Source organism: Schistocerca serialis, chromosome 3, assembly GCF_023864345.2.
Source record: "Schistocerca serialis cubense isolate TAMUIC-IGC-003099 chromosome 3, iqSchSeri2.2, whole genome shotgun sequence".
NCBI lineage: Eukaryota > Metazoa > Arthropoda > Insecta > Orthoptera > Acrididae > Schistocerca > Schistocerca serialis.
In genome coordinates this window covers 984246915-984264933 of record NC_064640.1, presented here as the reverse complement: position 1 = coordinate 984264933, position 18019 = coordinate 984246915, and the positions used below count along the sequence as shown (strand labels likewise).

Genomic DNA, 18019 nt, shown 5'->3' with positions numbered 1-18019 from the left:
ACCAAAACGTTATTCTAGGAAAGTTACATATTTTTATAATCAGAAAAATCAGTGCTACAAAACTATAAAAGTACATTATGTTTTAAGATACAAATGCACCAGAACAGAATCATTTTGAATAGTAGTAATACAGAGTTTCCAGAAAAAGTAAAATGTTAGCTGCAATGTGGAGAATGGGGGCTTTCAATTAATGTATTTTAATCCTAAAGAATTATTAGTGAAATAAAATTTTGAAGATAAAATGGTTTTAGTGACTGTAGTGAATCATAAATTTAGAATATTTCAAGAAAGAACATGTTTCCTTAAAAAGTAATTAGACTGTTATCATCAGTGGTCTGAAACACATTGAATTATAAAGTTCACTTAAATACAGCACAGACAGAAATGTGACAGTTTCATGTATTCTCGCAATAAGCATTATGTGTAGAAGACACCAGGGGAATACTGACACCTTAAGAGATTTTTTGTTTTGGTTTGGAATCCTGTCACTTGCATGGAAAAATTCATGGTGCACTGTGTGACCCTGGAATGTTAGATATGTATTATTTTATGAAGCAGAGGTTTAATGTGCATGGGTATGTCCAAAGCCCACAAGAATTTTCAGAAAAGTTAAATTTTCTAATCTGAACATTTTAAAAACCAAAACGTTATTCTAGGAAAGTTACATATTTTATGAGAAAAATAAAAGAAAAAGGATGTTGAATATCTTCATAACTGCATATCCATTTTCTCAAGCCTGCAACCTTTTGGTGTTGCCCTGAGTATCTGGGTAATACTGACACCCTTATAGAGTATGAAATACAGACATAATAAAACTAATTTTCTAAGAAATCAACAAATTTCACCATCTTAAAATATAGCAAAATACATACATAGCATGTTTTGTTTGAAAACAGTGTTCAAATTGGAAAAAAACAGCAGCTTCAGCTTCATCAAAACCTAGAACACTGTTGTACTTGCTTGATGGTTTTCTTGTGGTTATTTCGGGATTTCTCTTTTTTAAAACCATTTATCCAGTCTTCTTCAGTCATTTTGGTTAATTTATTGAAATTTTACTTAAGCTGTAGTTTTTTGGCAAGTTCATAGGCAACTCACCACACTCAGACAGGGAAATGCCATAGAATAATAGTGCCAATCATAATTCTGTTTTGAATAACCCAGGTACAAAACGTGTCTCATATACACTCCTACCTTCTTTTACTGCATTACAGACATGGGCATTTCCTATCCTATCAAATCTAAGGCACTTACGAAAGCAGCTGTGTTATTTACCAGGCAAGCTGTGATTACTGTGCAGTATTCCATGAGTATACAATGCCAACCATTTGTTTATCTATATGAATGACCATTGCCAATCTGTAGCTAACTAAAAGCTCTGCCAACCAGGTGTTGAACATACTGTGGCCTGCATTAGAAGACAATGAGTAAGAATGACAATTAAAATGCATTAGGGCTCTTTGTGCCTATACAATGGCTATTGCAAATCAGTGTTGCATGAGAACAACGTTTTCAATTAAACTATTAATATAGGGGCTCAGCAGTTATCAGTGAGTTATATTACATTACAGACTGTACTACAACAACATGATTCACTTGTAAAAAAACCTTGAACTAGATGATAATATTAACAAATAACTGAGGGCTGCACATTAATCCTCTTTCCCAATACAGGACGGGTAGACGTGGGAACACTGAAATTAGTGAAAACCACATTTAATGAATATTTCCTAATTTTAACAAGAAGCATAAGAACTAAAAGATAACAGTGACTCCCTGGACTGTTAGCTAATTAACAGCAAATAAACTGTGTGATTAACATAGTCTAGCACAACAATGAAACTAAATTCCACCTGGTAGAGCAATTAGTATTGTGTGCTCTGTGATAAAGTTCTTGAATTATGCACATCTTCCTTGAGCAAACTCTCACAAATGCCATAAACTTGTAAAATACTGTAAATTATATCTCACAATAAATAAATAAACTAAAGGCCTAGGCTAAACAATTGAAGGCAACTCTATGCCAATAGCTCTGCAGGCACACAACTCCTTACAGTAAAAAGTTTAATTTATAATATATAAAAGATAAAGCTACATAAATTCATTTACATACAGCAGTAATTAAAAGTTATGCAAACTGTAGACATGAAATGCCACAAAAAATCGATGTACATAAATTCAGTTAAATACAGCAAAATTAATAAATTATAGTGTACTTTTTTTCAAAGTGCTAAAGGTTAAACATAAGATATTTGACATACGACAGTGCGCAAAACATGTATTCCTTGTTGTATACATACACTGAAACACCCAAAGAAACTGGTATAGGCACGTGTATTCAAATACTGAGATATGCAAACATGCAGAATACAACACTGTGGTCGGCATGCCTATGTAAGACAACAAGTGTCTGGCGCAGCTATTAGATAGGTCAGTGTTGCTACAATGGTAGGTTATCAAGATTTTAAGTGGATTTGAATGTGGTCTTATAGTCGGTGCATGAACAATGGTATACAACATCTCTGACATTGTGATGAAGTGGGGATTTTCCCATGCAACGATTTCATGAGTGTACCATGAATATCAGGAATCCAGTAAAACATCAAATCTTTGACATTGATGCAGCCAGAAGAAGATCCTGCAAGAGCGGGACCAATGATGACTGAAGAGAATCAGTCAATCTGACAGAAGTGCAACCTATTCACAAATTGCTGCAGATTTCAATGCTGGCCACCAGTGTCAGCACGTGAACCATTCAACAAAACGTCATCGATATGCAATTTTGGAGATGAAGGCCCACTTGTGTACCTTTGATGACTGCACAATGCAAACCTTTACACCTCGCCTGGGCTTATCACCACTGACATTGGACTGTTGATGACTGGAAACACGTTGCCCGATCGGACAAGTCTCATTTCAAATTGTATCGAGCGAATGGACGTGTACGGGTATGGAGACGACCTCGTGAATCTGTGGTTCAAAATGGCTCTGAGCTCTATGGGACTCAACTGCTGAGGTCATTAGTCCCCTAGAACTTAGAACTAGTTAAACCTAACTAACCTAAGGACATCACAAACATCCATTCCCGAGGCAGGATTCGAACCTGCAACCGTAGCGGTCTTGCGGTTCCAAACTGCAGCGCTTTTAACCGCACGGCCACTTCGGCCGGCCTGAATCTGTGGACCCTGCATGTCAGCAGGAGACTGTTCAAGCTGGTGGAGGCTCTTTAATGGTGTTAGGCATGTGCAGTTGGAGTGATATGGGACCTAGACACAACTCTGACAGCTGACAAGTACGTAAACATCCTGTCCGATCACCTGCATCTATTCATCATGTCCATTGGGCATTCAAACGGACTTGGGCAATTACAGCAGGATAATGCAACACCTCACACATCCAGAATTGCTACAGCGTAGCTCCAGGAACACTCTTCTGAGTTTAAACAGTTCCGCTGGCCAGCAGACTCCCTAGACATGAACATTATTGAGTATATCTGGGATGCCTTGCAACATGCTGTTCAGAAGAGATCTTGTACTCTTACTGATTTATGTGCAGTCCTGCAGGATTCATGGCATCAGTTCCCTCCAGCACTACTTCAGACATTAGTCGAGTCCATGCCGTGTCGTGTCGCTCTACCTTTGCGTGCTCGAGGGGGCCGTACATGATATTGAGCAGGTGTACCAGTTTCTTTGGCTCTCCAGTGTATGTTACACTAGGAATAGTATGTTATTAAATTTGCAGGCGATTTGTGTGTACAGAAGGTGGGAAATTTAGTACACAGATCTCTGGCAGCAACAATGACTGGGCATCAAGCTGAACTGAGCTTGGCTGAAAGTTAAGGGTATGCCATTCTGTGCTGTTTCAACTCTATGCCGGAGTTCATCAATAATAGTGACAGTCAAATGGTGGCATTTCAATCTCTTGGCAACCCATGACCAGAATTTTTAATTGTTGAGGTATCTGGAGAAAGTGATAACAAGGGAAAGAGTTGAGTGCTTTCTGTTTTGAGGTATATCAGGACAACATGGCAACATATGGTTGTAAGTTACCTTCTTGAAAGATACCATTGTGGAGACCTCAAAAGTAATGCACAGCAACCAGCCCTAATGCATGTAATATCTGCTGTCAAAATTGCTAGTGGTGTGCCCTAGTGTTAATGACAAAAGCAATCTGTCAATTTTTGTTATGTTCAGAGCCTCCACACATGGACACTTCTATTGTGATGCAGAATGCAGAACAAAAACCTGTCTGAAAAGGTAACATGGTGTCACTTCTGTGTCCAATGATCCTGTCACACTGTTTGCATTGATACTTGATACAATCAAGCACATTTTCTGACCCAAGGTCAGTAACAGGGCTGTATGATCTTGTACAGCCACGAGTCATGGGATTGTGAATAGCATGAATAACACATTATGGAACAATAATGCACAGTCTCAATGGCTCACAATCCTGCTGCTGTTGAATTCTGACATGTTGTGTCAGATGTTTCTCCTTGTAAATAAGCAATATTAAAATGTGGTTAATGAATAAGAAACCTACTGTGTAATCTTCCCTCACATAAATAGTGTAGTGGTATTACTTCTAACTACTTTTTACAATTGTACTGAAATGCTAATCACTTGCATATTCAAGAATGTAGTATACATCAGGCCAATTTGAAGTTTGTTACATGCTATGTTCTTGGAGTTGCAGTTGTAATTCTCATCAAATTTCTAAACTTAAATATATTTTATATAAAGTTTTCAAACTCAGAAACCCTCTTCCAAGATGACAAAACATTTAATATGGCATATGTTCATTCCTAACATGCATACAGAGTATGCTCTCTATGAGGTAATGCAAGATCTCTGTGGGCAGTTAATTCCATCAGTGAGAAATATCTGTATGGGGATCTAGAAGAGATCTGGTGGTTCACAGATTGAAAATTTCCTCTCCATTGTACTCAGAGATTTTTTATAGAATTCAAATCTGGAGTCCCTGCTGCTCAGTCCATATGGTGGATGTAGTCACCTGCAACAAATTCATCCATTAAGTGGCTTGTTGTAGGTTGGTATGATGATCCATGAAAGGAAGTCTCAAACAATTGCACCTCTAGAATGAGAAATTAATGTAGTTGCAGTGCCTCATCTTCATATATCAGGATATTAACAGTATTCATCTGACCACTAATATATATATATCTACTTTCTATGATTTTCTCATGATTTCACTTGCTAAAATTTCTCCTCCAGATGAACATGTGATGAAAATCATTCTAGAAACTGAAGCAGAATTCATGAGAGAAGAGCAAATTCTTTTATTTGTTAACAGCAAAATCTCAGTGATATAGAATCTACAACAAATAAGCCCTATTTTGAATTGTTTGAGTAGCAGACACTTTGCCAAATTTATCACATACAGACCAACCTACATCAGCATCTGATGTAGTTTGTTGGGAAATTTCTGTTTCTGTTAATTCCCTGGACCTGAACTAGTATAAGTTGGTAAGCGTCCGAAGGCTTTGGTCAGTCATTAATTTTTGGTAACAGCCATCATTACCTAGCTGATAATACTGGGTGAGGTAGCCACTTTCGTCTGTTGTGTTAGTGGTTTGTACTTCACTCTGTACACTCAGTTCATGCAAATAACCAGGCCGAAAAACTGTGTGCTGTGGGATTTTTGGCTGAAAGGAAAGACCATCAGATCATTTACTTCATTATAATCAGTTACAGCTTTGGTTTTGGAAGGATACTGCGGTAAAGTGCAAGAGATAGGGGAAGAATATTAAATATGTTATGACGTTGTCAAAATTGCTATTGAAGAAATAATTACAAGTACAGTCACATCTGGTATAAGCGAGTAAGAGTTGGGCGCGCGCACACGCGCGCGCGCGCACACACACACACACACACACACACACACACACACACACACACACACACACACACAGACCATGATGACAGTGAAACCATATGACCTCATCTCGTGAAATATGAAGTACAAAAGCTTCAATAAATGCCAAAAACAGACTGCCATTCATTGTGTTGTAAATATTATTTCTATTTCATACAGTTCCTTTCCCTTGTGATAAGATTTTTACAGAATATGTCAATACATAACACAATTTCAGTCTGAATTACAAACAACATGTACGCTATATACACTTCCATCTGTGATGTCTACTTTCACAGATTAGGGAGCCTGCACTGCAAGAGGCAGATGGACTTGTTCCTCCTCCATGGTTCCTCAGCCTATAGCAGCCTACATGGGAGCCATTCTCATTTCAGTCCCTCCCCACAACCCCTTGTGGAAGTCAGCTAGCTTACAGTTCAAACATTGTGTATTTATACGTTAATGATCAAATGAACACTATAATGAAGTAAAATAGTCACATTGTCAGTATCATTTGCAGAACAGTCACATCAGCTGAAAATCTCTCCCACAATATTACTATGATTACTATCTTGATATGTTTTGTATATTTTCCTTCTCTCTTATATAGAGAGTCCAAATATAAAAAAAAAATGAAACTACTCAATTGATAAACATAGTCCAAATTATTATTATTAATACAAGTTAATTAAACATATCCAAGTCATAAAACAGCCATTTTCCTTTACTAATACAACTTTGTGTTTTTTTTTGTGAATTCATGAAGGCTCTCTTTGAATTATTATAAATCTTTTCTTACATAGAAATTTCTGAGTACAGTATTGGTATACCTTCTCATAATGATGATCTTACTGTTCTGAAAGTTAGGAGTGCTATGAACTGTTTTAAGTGTTTCTATTAGCAGTACTGGGACTTGTGTCTTCTGAAAGTTTTTATTATGCATTGTCACTAACAGAAACTTTCTGTATCATCACAAACATATTTATAGTACTGGTCTTGAGTATTGGGTCTTTATAAAGTTTAAATTATGCATAATGTGGAGACAGAAGTCTGTAATATTATGTCCAGTTAACACATGAGATGAAGAAATAACAGTTTTTGATAGGAATAGAAGTGGGAAATTACACAATTAATGGCACATAAATTGTAAGAATTTTGATTCAATGTTTTGATGTGTCATATACGAATTTACTCTCTGTAAACAGTGAATCATCCATGCTTTACACCCTTCTACATGAAGTATCACCTGGAGTTACAATTATATTAATACAATGTTCCTTATTCTACAATAAAAAAAGAACTAAAGCATGATTCAGTTTTTTTTAATTGGTGGTATTACCCATATGGGAGACATTTCACTTCAAGTCCAATGAAATATGATTAAATATTAGTAATAGAGAAGCAATTTGTACTTTAAGAAATTATGTATGAAGTGAGTAAGGTTGCGGCTTCATAGCTCATTGCCTTAATAATTTAGCATATGATTTTCCTTTAGATCATGTAAGTCAAATTTCCTTTACACCCATTTATTGTGAATGGAAAAATTTTCTTCAATACTATACAAAACTGATTTACATCACCCACAGAACTTATTCTTTTTTGTACTACTGTCACAGAGCAAAAGTAACAAATATTTTAATTTGCCAGCTTTCTCTTAAATGATTACATGTCTTAACTACCATATACATCTACATCTACATCCACACCCTGCAAGCCACTGTGAAGTACATTGCAGAGGATACTTCCTATTGTACGAGATATTAGTGCTTCTTCCAGTTCCATGTAAAGAAACAAAAAGATGAATGAACTACTATTTCCTATTTTTCCTCATTTACCACTTTTGTTTCAGAAGATTCTAGAAACTCAAGTAGTTCTGGGATTCAGATTCATCTTGTTCTTGTCTGTTACACTGTATACAGTTGTGGAATAATAGGTTTCTAATAACTCTAATAACTAATGATTTATGTAACTGTATGATCTTCACTGCTTACAGTTTATATGGATGCAAATTTGTGTCATCTATACAGATAACTGCTGTTGTAATTGTTGCTTGGTAAATTCTATCACATATCTAGTACACTGTAAAATTCTATTAACCATTTTTTAATTTTTTTCCTCATAACATTATTAGTATCCAAATGTATTGCACTTAAGACCATCAGTAAGGAATAGGATAGTATGGTCTGCATTAACATCTTTTTATTTTAGGATAATACTCCAGTTTACATCACTGCAGGAGTTTCAGGAGGTCTCTTTTTTGCACTTTTTGTGATAGTCATCTTCACATACTGGCAGCTCAGTAGGTAAGTAACCAGTAAATGTAAATGTATACAAACACATTTAAATTATTATTTGTAAATGCTTTTGTCATTTTTTATTTTGTAACTTGTATCCATATATCAATTTATGGACAGTCAGTTTGCTACATTTTTCACTTGTTATGAACCTATAATAATAAACAGATTAGTTGCCTTAAACATCACCCATAGATTTTTGCATTTAGATTCTCTGTTATAAGCAGAATCTTTTCAGAAGTGAACAAGATTAGTCTGCTGATTCTGAGCAGCAACTTAGAAGTAGATTTTATTGTATTACTGGTTGCTTCAAAAATTGTAGACTGTTAATTTCAGTACATAGTAGCTTCCAAAAATTACATAATTTCGTGATTTCCACCAACATGAGATGTGCAGACCTACAAACCTTAGTTATGAAACCATAGCACACAACTGAGATAATATTTGGTTCATAGTTAACAACAAAAAAGGTTACTGATATAAAACAATTTCATGACCACACTGATTAAAGTGAAAAGAGTTACTACATGCTCCAAATGGGCTGTAGGTTATGAAGAAAAATAAAATACATGTCAAGTTTTAATTTTTCATCATATAAATTGCATCTAATTAATCCTTATCTTCATTTCAGAAGTAACTTAGAAACAACACTTAAAACACAAATACCCCTATCCACTGCTATTAAATTCTAAGATTTATGGATTAGGTAAAACTTTTTAGCCCAGAAGGGACTCGTTAAGTATTTTATGTCAAAATTTCCTTTTTATGGTACCACACTCTTTTAAATAAAAGAAATTAGTCTTACATTTTTCCAGTGATTAGGTGCAGTTCTTGAAGTGAGATTCCCAATATTTTACAAACATACCTATAGTTGCCATAAACCTTTCATCAAGCTCTAAATTTTTCCGGTTAGAAAATTTCTTCATGTATGAAAACAGGCGTAAGTCAAAAGGTACCTACTTTGGTGAACAGAGTAGATGATCCAACAATTTATACTTCAGATTTGCGTGTTTTCCCATTACCTAACTAACTCAATGGGCAGGTGGACTGTTCTGATGAAAGGTAACATTTTGATTTTTAAATATAGGCCTCTTCTTATACAATATTTTATACAGTTGTTCCAGAAGACTTGTGTAGTGGTTGTCAGTTATTGTTTTCCACTTTGGAAGATAACCTTTCAGAGAAATCCCTTTAGCATCCCAGAAAACACTGAATGTAAAACATTTCTTTGCATGGCTATCTTCCACAACAACTCTTAAAATAAGTTATTATTAGTTTCTCCATTTTAAGCTTATTGCAGTTTAAGTAAAGAGAACTTTACACCAAATGCATTTTACTTTTACTTATAAATCATCTTATGTGGTCATTCTCCAAATGGATACATACATTTACACATTTTTGGTTTTTTAAATTAAAAATAGTGTTTTGCATAAAAAGTTGGTGTGCAATTTACTTATGATACTTACGTTAACCAAGAGGGAGGAAGCAGGGTCTGGAGAACAGGCAAACATGGGGCAGGAACACCATAAGTAAAATGCACAACTTTATATACAAAATACTGTTTTTAATCTAAAAAATGAAAGATGTACAAACATATGTATCCAGTTTGCAGAATGACGATTGAAGATGCTTTATAAATAAAAGCAAAATGCATTTGGTCTAATATTCTCGTTTATTAAATTTCAGTAAACTTGAGATGGAGATACCAATAACAACTGACCATGATCTTTCAAGCAGATGAAATCAGTGTCACCACTTTGCTGTAGTCTTCTTGTAATGAAGTTCCTCACTCACAATAACAATTCAGCATACAAAATCTGTTAGAATTTTATTTTAAATTATCTAAATATTTCTTAGAAATCCAGTTTCACATTTATTTTTTTGACATCATTCAGTGTGTGTGTCACCTTCCTTCCACAAGCCCTTCTCACAATTTATCTCACTTTTAAAATGTACTTTATATCTGAAGAAATAAATCTCGGGTGAACAGCCTGGTATGATTGTGCACAGGACACAATATTTCGGCAATCGACCACGTTGCCACCGTCAGTGCACTGATGTACTGACCGGTGGTGGGCCGGCGCCAGGTATATATAGGACAATCTCCCTCCTCCCTCAGGTGCTTCCTACAAGTCAGTGTGGTCCGCGCCCCACGCGTGGTCCAGGTCCGGCGTCCGTTTTCCCACCATCTGGGTGCCGCGTCCTACATCTTCTCGTTTAGAAGGGACTGCCGGCACCACTCTCGTTATTCTTCCCTCCTCCCCCATAGTCAGTACACTCTGGGAAATATCCTTTTTCTTCTCAATCTGGGTGATCGTGGGTTCCCATGCCTCGCTAAGGATGTAACCGCTGTCACGATTTAGTTGTGGCTCCCTTACTCTAATCTCTACAGCTTCTTTGATAACACAGTCCCAGTATTTGGAAGTCTGTGTCAGGACTTTGGTTTGGTCGTAATCCACGCTGTGGAGTTCCTTCAGGCAATGCTCAGCGATTGCCAACTTACTGGGCTGTTGCAGTCTAGTGTGCCGTTGATGTTCTCGGCATCGGTCCTCAGTGGTACGAACGGCCTGACCTATGTATACACTCCCGCATTGGTGAGGTATCTGATAAACCCCTGATTTACGTAGACCGAGGTTGTCATTGACACTACCGAGAAGGTTCTCGGTTTTGCTCGGAGGACGGAAGATGGTTTTCACTCGGTGTTTACGTAAAATGCGTCCAATTTTTCTGGATAAGGCCCCACAAAATGGAATAATAGCAAGGCCGCCTCCTCCTGAGGTTCATCCTTAGTTTCCGCCAGTGCTGCAGGTGTGGGATGTAGAGCCTTCCGAATTTGCCCTTCCTCATAACCGTTCCTCCGAAACATGGTCTTCAGACAGTCCAATTCTTGTCGGAGTCTGTCCCTGTCAGAGATGGTGTCAGCTCTGTGTACAAGAGTTCTGAGCACGCCATTCTTTTGTGCCGAGTGGTGGCAGCTATCCGCACGTAGGTACAAATCGGTGCATGTCTTCTTCCTATACACGCCGTGGCCCAAAGTGCCGTCAGCTTGTTGTCTAATCGAAACATCTAGGAAAGGGAGCATCCCCTCCGTGGTGAACTTAATATGCTCGTGTCTGGAGTTGATATGTGTGAGGAAGTCTGCCAGTTTATCTCTTCCATGTGGTCAGATAATGAAGGTATCAGCCACATATCTAAAGAAACAGACGGGTTTTAGATGTGCTGATTCGAGAGCTTCCTCCTCGAAATGTTCCATTCTTTAAATCTCTTTTTGATATGCCCGTGGTGTTAGCTATTACAGACACCTTCACTATTTTTTATCCAATTGGTCATGATTTTCTGTTCTCCAGTTGCTTTGTTTATGTATTTATTCATTACAGAAGAATTCAAGATTTGTTCTGAATTATGGAAATATGTTACACATTTGGTACAAATGAAGATAGTCTTTTTCTCTGAAAGGAATTTTGTAGTGACCTTCATAGACTCCACATCCAGTATCCAGGTGTACAGCTGTAAGGCAGGTCACAGAAGCCAGTAGCTGCTAGGACTATCAGGGCCCGCCACTCACGGGTGCATGTGTAGCCTCTCCTCCGTGCATGCCACCAGTCAACCAACAGCTTAAAGAGTCAGGCCTGACTAACCTCACCCTCAGTTACATATTGACATTCTGACTAGAATTATTGGACTAGTAGTGTAGCCACTCTCCAGCATATCTTCTTGTACAAGTTATTTCTAGATGTAATAAAGAGTTTTGTCTGTCATTTTCTGTGCATTCTTGTAGTTAGAACAGATTGTTTAATACTATAATAACACTTATTATTAAGCAAAACAGCTCCCCTTTAAACTTATGAGATATTTGATCACTATATATTAGCAGTCACTATTTGCACCTTTTGTGTTATGCCTTTCCAGGTGAAAGTAACATTGTAACTTAGTGTTATATTGTTATAAATATATACATCTTTGTTCAGACTGTGTTCTGTTTATGTTTTAAAATTAGTTGAACAGTTTTAAAAATATATATTGAAAGCAATGTAAGTAATTTCTCACTCTTTAATATTCTTTTATGTGACTCATTACAACTAAGATTTCCAGAGTCTTTGCTGTCTTTTTTAAGGATTAACAGGCTCTTTATATTCTTGGCTGCACCAGACTAGAGATGGGCAAAACTGTTCTTTTCAGAGATCGGATCAGAACTGTTCACTCCCTGAAATGAACTAGCTCTTTTTCATGACTCACCACTCATTCACACCGAGCGAGGTGGCGCAGTGGTTAGACACTGGACTCGCATTCGGGAGGACGACGGTTCAATCCCGCGTCCGGCCATCCCATCCTGATTTGGGTTTTCCGTGATTTCCCAAAATCGCTCCAGGCAAATGCCGGGATGGTTCCCGTCAAAGGGCACGGCCGACTTCCTTCCCCATCCTTCCCTAATCTGATGAGACCGATGACCTCGCTGTCTGGTCTCCTTCCCCAAAACAACCCAAAACAACTCAACCCAACCCCACTCATTCACAACAGAAAATAAATGGAAGGCACATTGCCCTTTAAACTTGGTTTATTCCAGTACTATACCCGTATTTTGATCTTATTTGACCCTATTTTGAAGTAACACAGATAATGAGTAAGAATTTTCTATTTTTTATTGAAATTTCCACGATATGACAAAGTTTTTGATTATTGATTTATTTTGCACTATCGTGGTTTTTTGGGTGATCGGAAAATGTTGTAACTTGAGATTTATATTAACAATATATTTGGCTATAATGTATTAAAATTTCATTAACCTCGTACAAATATATCGCAAGCCATATATTTTTAAAGTGATCATTTCCTTCCGAAGACGCCTAAAATCGCAAAATCCGTACTACAATAAGAAAAAAATATATAAATTTGACTGTAAGACCAAAGTGCTGCAAATAGCCTTCTGCAGAGTAAAACAAGGAAAATATTGGTGTATCACTTTTGCTATACATTTATCGGTTCGCTCGTAATTAAAGTGTAAATTCGAGTGACCATAATAAAAAATCCTATAGTAAGAGGAGCCGTCAGGAACCTAATCTGATCAGTTTAAACAAATAAAAATAAAATAAAAACAAATGATGTATACATAACATAATTATGTAATACACATAACGGTATTACTACGAAGAACAATATCCAGTAGAGACGAACTCCGATGCAGAGGCGCTGAGTCAAGCAGGTCGAGCCGTGAGCTGTATTACTGCATGAGCTAAGACCGCAGAGACCAGAGTGACACCTGAGTTGCTTTGCTCAACGCTCTGGCTAGAGTCGGGAACGGTGGGGTGAGCATTGAGCGGGGGAGTTCCGAGGGTGGGGGGAGCGGTGAACTGCCACCACTCACCCGCTCGGAGACAAATCGTCCGTTCTCTTGCGAGCAGGTTGTTGCAAGTAGTTCTTATGTTCTCCGCTAGGAGGCTCTCTGTCCTGTTGCTCGCATCAACTGCCCAGAGGGCAGGCCGTGCGACTGAAACGATCACCGACGGAGTGCTATGCTAAGTTAAGGTGCGCCAGACACTGCACGCGGCAGAGGAAGCACAGAGAGGGCACGACATATGTGAAACACAAAATCCAATGGGGCACTGCACAATGCAGGCAGCCAAGGCAGAAGCAGGGTAGAGGCCGGCGCTGGCTGTGTTGTGTGGCGTGCAGTGTGCTCTGACCAGCAGAGGCCCCACTGGTCTGCTCCGACTGTCTCTCTCTCTCTCTCTCTCTCTCTCTCTCTCTCTCTCTCTCTCTCTCTCTGCTGTGGGAACGTTTGGAGCTACCATTCCTTTTTTCTGAATCACTGATTGTTCACTCCTTTGAAAGATTCAACTCTATGAATTAGTTCAGGAGCGGATCCCCCATCTCTACACCAGACCCCTCCTCCCCTTACATTATGTCAATGTTAAAGTGTTGAGACACTAACACAAAATATGCAATAGGTGTTTGCTCATAACTGACAACTTGTCACAGTGCCTAAACTGATTTTCTTTCTTTCTTCTTTCTTTCTTTCCTTTTTTTTTTTTTTTTTTAAAAAAAGTAAAAAATCCCAAGAGAGATGGACTACTTCTGTGATCAGGCTCACAGAATGATATGACACTGACTGGCTACTGTTGCATCCTCTACCAAATGGCAGTGTTTGCATAGGGTACGAAAGGGTGTGGTGACATCACATTGCACTCCCAGCTACTGTCAGGGTTTCAGACTTTGGAGCTGTTACTTCTCATTCAGGTAGCTCATCAGTTGACCTCATGAAGCTGATTGTATCTTATTCCAGTACTTTCACGAAGGGAAAATTCGTGGCAGTACCAGGAATTGAACACAGGCCATCTGCTTGGCAGTAAATAAAACACTCTGCTATGTAGGCAAAGCGCTGAGGTTTAAGCTCAAGAGATTACTTTTGAAGCAATTGCTCAAGCTGCGTGAGACACCAGAACAATTCAGTACCAGATCATTCTTATTTGGCCTCCAGAAACCAACTGTTGTTACTCCATAATAACAATGCATTATATATTATATATTTCATTATGCTTGTAATGCCTTTCTAAACGAGCATGGAATATGTTCAGCATTGTTTTCATAAGAATGACAAGCTATCAGGACATGAAGAGAGGAAACAAAAACTATAATTCAAAATGTGAAGAGCAATCAGTGCAAATGTATCTAAAATTAAAGACACAATGTCTGATAATTTGAGGAAAACACTTGACAGAAATCTGTGTTTCGAAATGATCTTTCTGATTACAGTTAATACAGTTTTCATTTCAAATGTCACAAATACAATGAAGATCTCTTTCTCTCTCTCTCTCTCTCTCTCTCTCTCTCATACACACACACACACACACACACACACACACACACACACACACACACACACACACACACACACACACACATGCACACTATAAAGCTATATAAATTCCATATGATCAGAAATGAAGTGATGAGTTGTTTTGTGCTATAAGAGTCAATGCATAGGACACTGATTAATAGACATTGCTCATAATGCTATACATAATGCAGATTAATTCATAAAAACAAGAAATACTGTTTCCACTAATCCATTCAGTGGAATGCAAATAGAGGAAGGTTTTCTTTATTAGGAAATTAATATAATTATTTAATTTTGGATACTATGGTGGAACTAGTGTTCTTGATCATTTATATAAATAGTTGTCTCGTGTTTTAAATAAGAAACCTTTGAATGTTAATAAGAGATAAGAGATATCTTTACTGAAAATGAGATATATAATAAGACAAGAGCTGTATAGTACGAGTTACTGCTTCACATTATATGCAGTTAATTAAATACTTCTCAAACAAAATCTGTTATGGAATTGGAATCTTCAAAGATGGACATTGATTTACTATCAAGTGAATGAGCGACTTTTTACTATTAGGCTTACCTTACTGCACTTTTATTCTTAAAAAAGGATGCACATTGACCATGCTAACATAGTCAGCTAGAAGTGTACAATTTAAAGGAGATATTATGAGTAATGTCATTAGTGACTCAGTCTACTCTATAATTGTGAAAAAATTCCCTTTCCCAGTTTCCACCTAAGACAGATGACTGTGAAAGAGCTATTTGATTTCAGTGTTTCTTGGCATATTCCACTGATGAATTCTTCTCAGGTTATCAGCAGAGTGGTGGCATCGTCTTGTTGCAATATTTCAATTAGTTTCGTATCCATCATCTTCTGGAAAAGTGTCGGGATGCTGCGTTCTGCATATCTATATAGCTGCTCGGCCATCATCCGATACTGTAGGCTGGCCAATCACATTCCTCCGGAAGGAGGGTACCACGTCGGTGGTGGTGGGGGATCTGTGGCGCAGACCGGCATTGAGATCCGGTGGCTATCCCATCTTTCTGTGGATGCCACTGCCTTCAGATTGGAGCGTTCCTGACGTATTTTGTCAATTATGGGATTCCATGCTACACTGAGCTGAAAACCGCTATCCCTGTTTACTAAATTGTTGTGCAGACGTATCTCCACTTCCTCTTTGAATATCAAGTCCCAGAAACCGTTGGCACTGCACAGATTCTACATTTTTTCGAATTAAAAGGTGTGTCTCTCAATAATGCTATGTTCTGCTACAGCGGACTTGTTCATCTGTACTAGTCATAAGTACAGCGCTGGGAGATACATTGTTGTGCCTGCCCGATATATTCCATCCTACATTGGCACTCAATACTGTAAATGCCTGGCATCTGCAGCCCCAGTTGGTCTTTGATTGAGCCAAGTATATCTTTGACTTTTTTTGGTGCGCAAAAGATGGTCGTTGTTTCGTGCTTCTTTAGTATTCTTGTGATATTGGCTGTTGGCAGTCCAGCAAACGGCAGAAACGCCACATGTTTTGTTTTGTCTTCTTCTTGTTTCTCCTCCCACTTCTTGTCTGCATGCAAGGCATGTTTTATTTGTGTCTCAGTGTAGCCATTCTTATGGAACGTTTCCCACAGATGTGCTAACTCATGCAGCAAACTCTCACTGTCACAGATCAACCTGGCTCTTTGTACTAAGGTGTTCAGTACTGAGTTACATTGTGCTGGATGGTGGTAGCTCTAATCATTGAGATATAAGTCTGTGTGCATCTTCTTCCTGTAGACAGAGTGTCCCAATGTACTGTCTGGATTTTTCTTGATCAAAATATCCAAGAAGGGAAGGCAGCCATTCTCTTCTACCTCCATGGTAAATTTGATGCTGTCATGTATGCCACTGAGATGGCGTAGGAACGCCTGTAGTTTTTTCTTGCCATGGGGCCACACTACAAAAGTGTTGTCTACATATCTGTAGAACACCTTTGGTTTATGGTGGGCGGTGTTCAGTGCCGCAACTTCAAAGTGCTCCATGTACAAGTTGGCAATACCTGGGGCCAGGGGGGAACCCATGGCAACACCATCCACAAGAAGAAAGCCACCAACAAACAGTGCCAAAAGTTCCTCAGACTTCCGGGCAGACATCAACAGGAGGAGAAAGCCAGCAATATTAAGACTGTCATCAACCTGGCAGGGAGAGTGCTGGATGAGCCAACAATCTCAAGCTCTCAGAGAGCTTCTTTTCAGTCCTTCTTCTCCAAATCCAAATCCCTTTCAATAATGTCCAGCTTATTGCAATGTGAATAACATACAACCGACATAGGTCTGTATACCTTGCTGCTACTATCTACTAGACTCCTATCACTGAAAAAATTTGGGGGGAGTGAATCATGTGTGTTACGTGTCTGTAAATTGTGCAAAGTTACTTCTGAGTGTGATCATATTTTAACTATCAGTGTGTTACATTTTCTGAGATGGAAATTGGGAACCAGCCAAGAATTTGTTTAAACGAGTATGGTAAACCATTTAAAAACCACACCACACTGATTTGTGCATCAACTATCTGCCACATGGATTCACTTCAGTTCTCGCTCACCTTCCTACCTCACAAGCTAGACCATTGGACATTACGCTATATGAGCAGGTATTGCTTGTAGTACATGTAACACTAGGATTTTCTTTCATTCTTTTTATGTACACCATGCTACCTCAAGTACTGTCTTTTCCTCTATGAAGGAGGATGGTAGACACAAAAAATAATCACAATATTTATAAATGGTGGAAGTTTCAGTTGCAGTTGCACATAAGATCTCCTCTTTATGATAATATGAAACTGATTTAAGTATGTACAGAAGTTACAATGACAGGAAAAAAAGCATAACACCAAAAGGAGTTCTGCTGCATAAACAAAAGTTAGTAGGCATGTTTCTACATTTGAAAGATGACGATTATTCAGATTTCACAATAATTGTATATGCAAATCAGGTTTGCTTTAATACAAGCTGTAATGGTCCTGAGCATTAGTTGCCTTTGA

General features: G+C 38.1%; 1 protein-coding gene across 1 annotated transcript in view; it reads left to right on the top strand.

The window, feature by feature from the left end:
• The first annotated feature begins 8064 nt into the window (after nt 1–8064).
• LOC126469634 (uncharacterized) overlaps nt 8065–18019 on the top strand; it is a 69961-nt gene continuing 60006 nt past the window's right edge. Inside the window, exon 1 of the mRNA XM_050096760.1 lies at nt 8065–8174. The gene's annotated coding sequence lies outside the window, so the exon portion shown is untranslated. The remainder of the gene's footprint in view (nt 8175–18019) is intronic.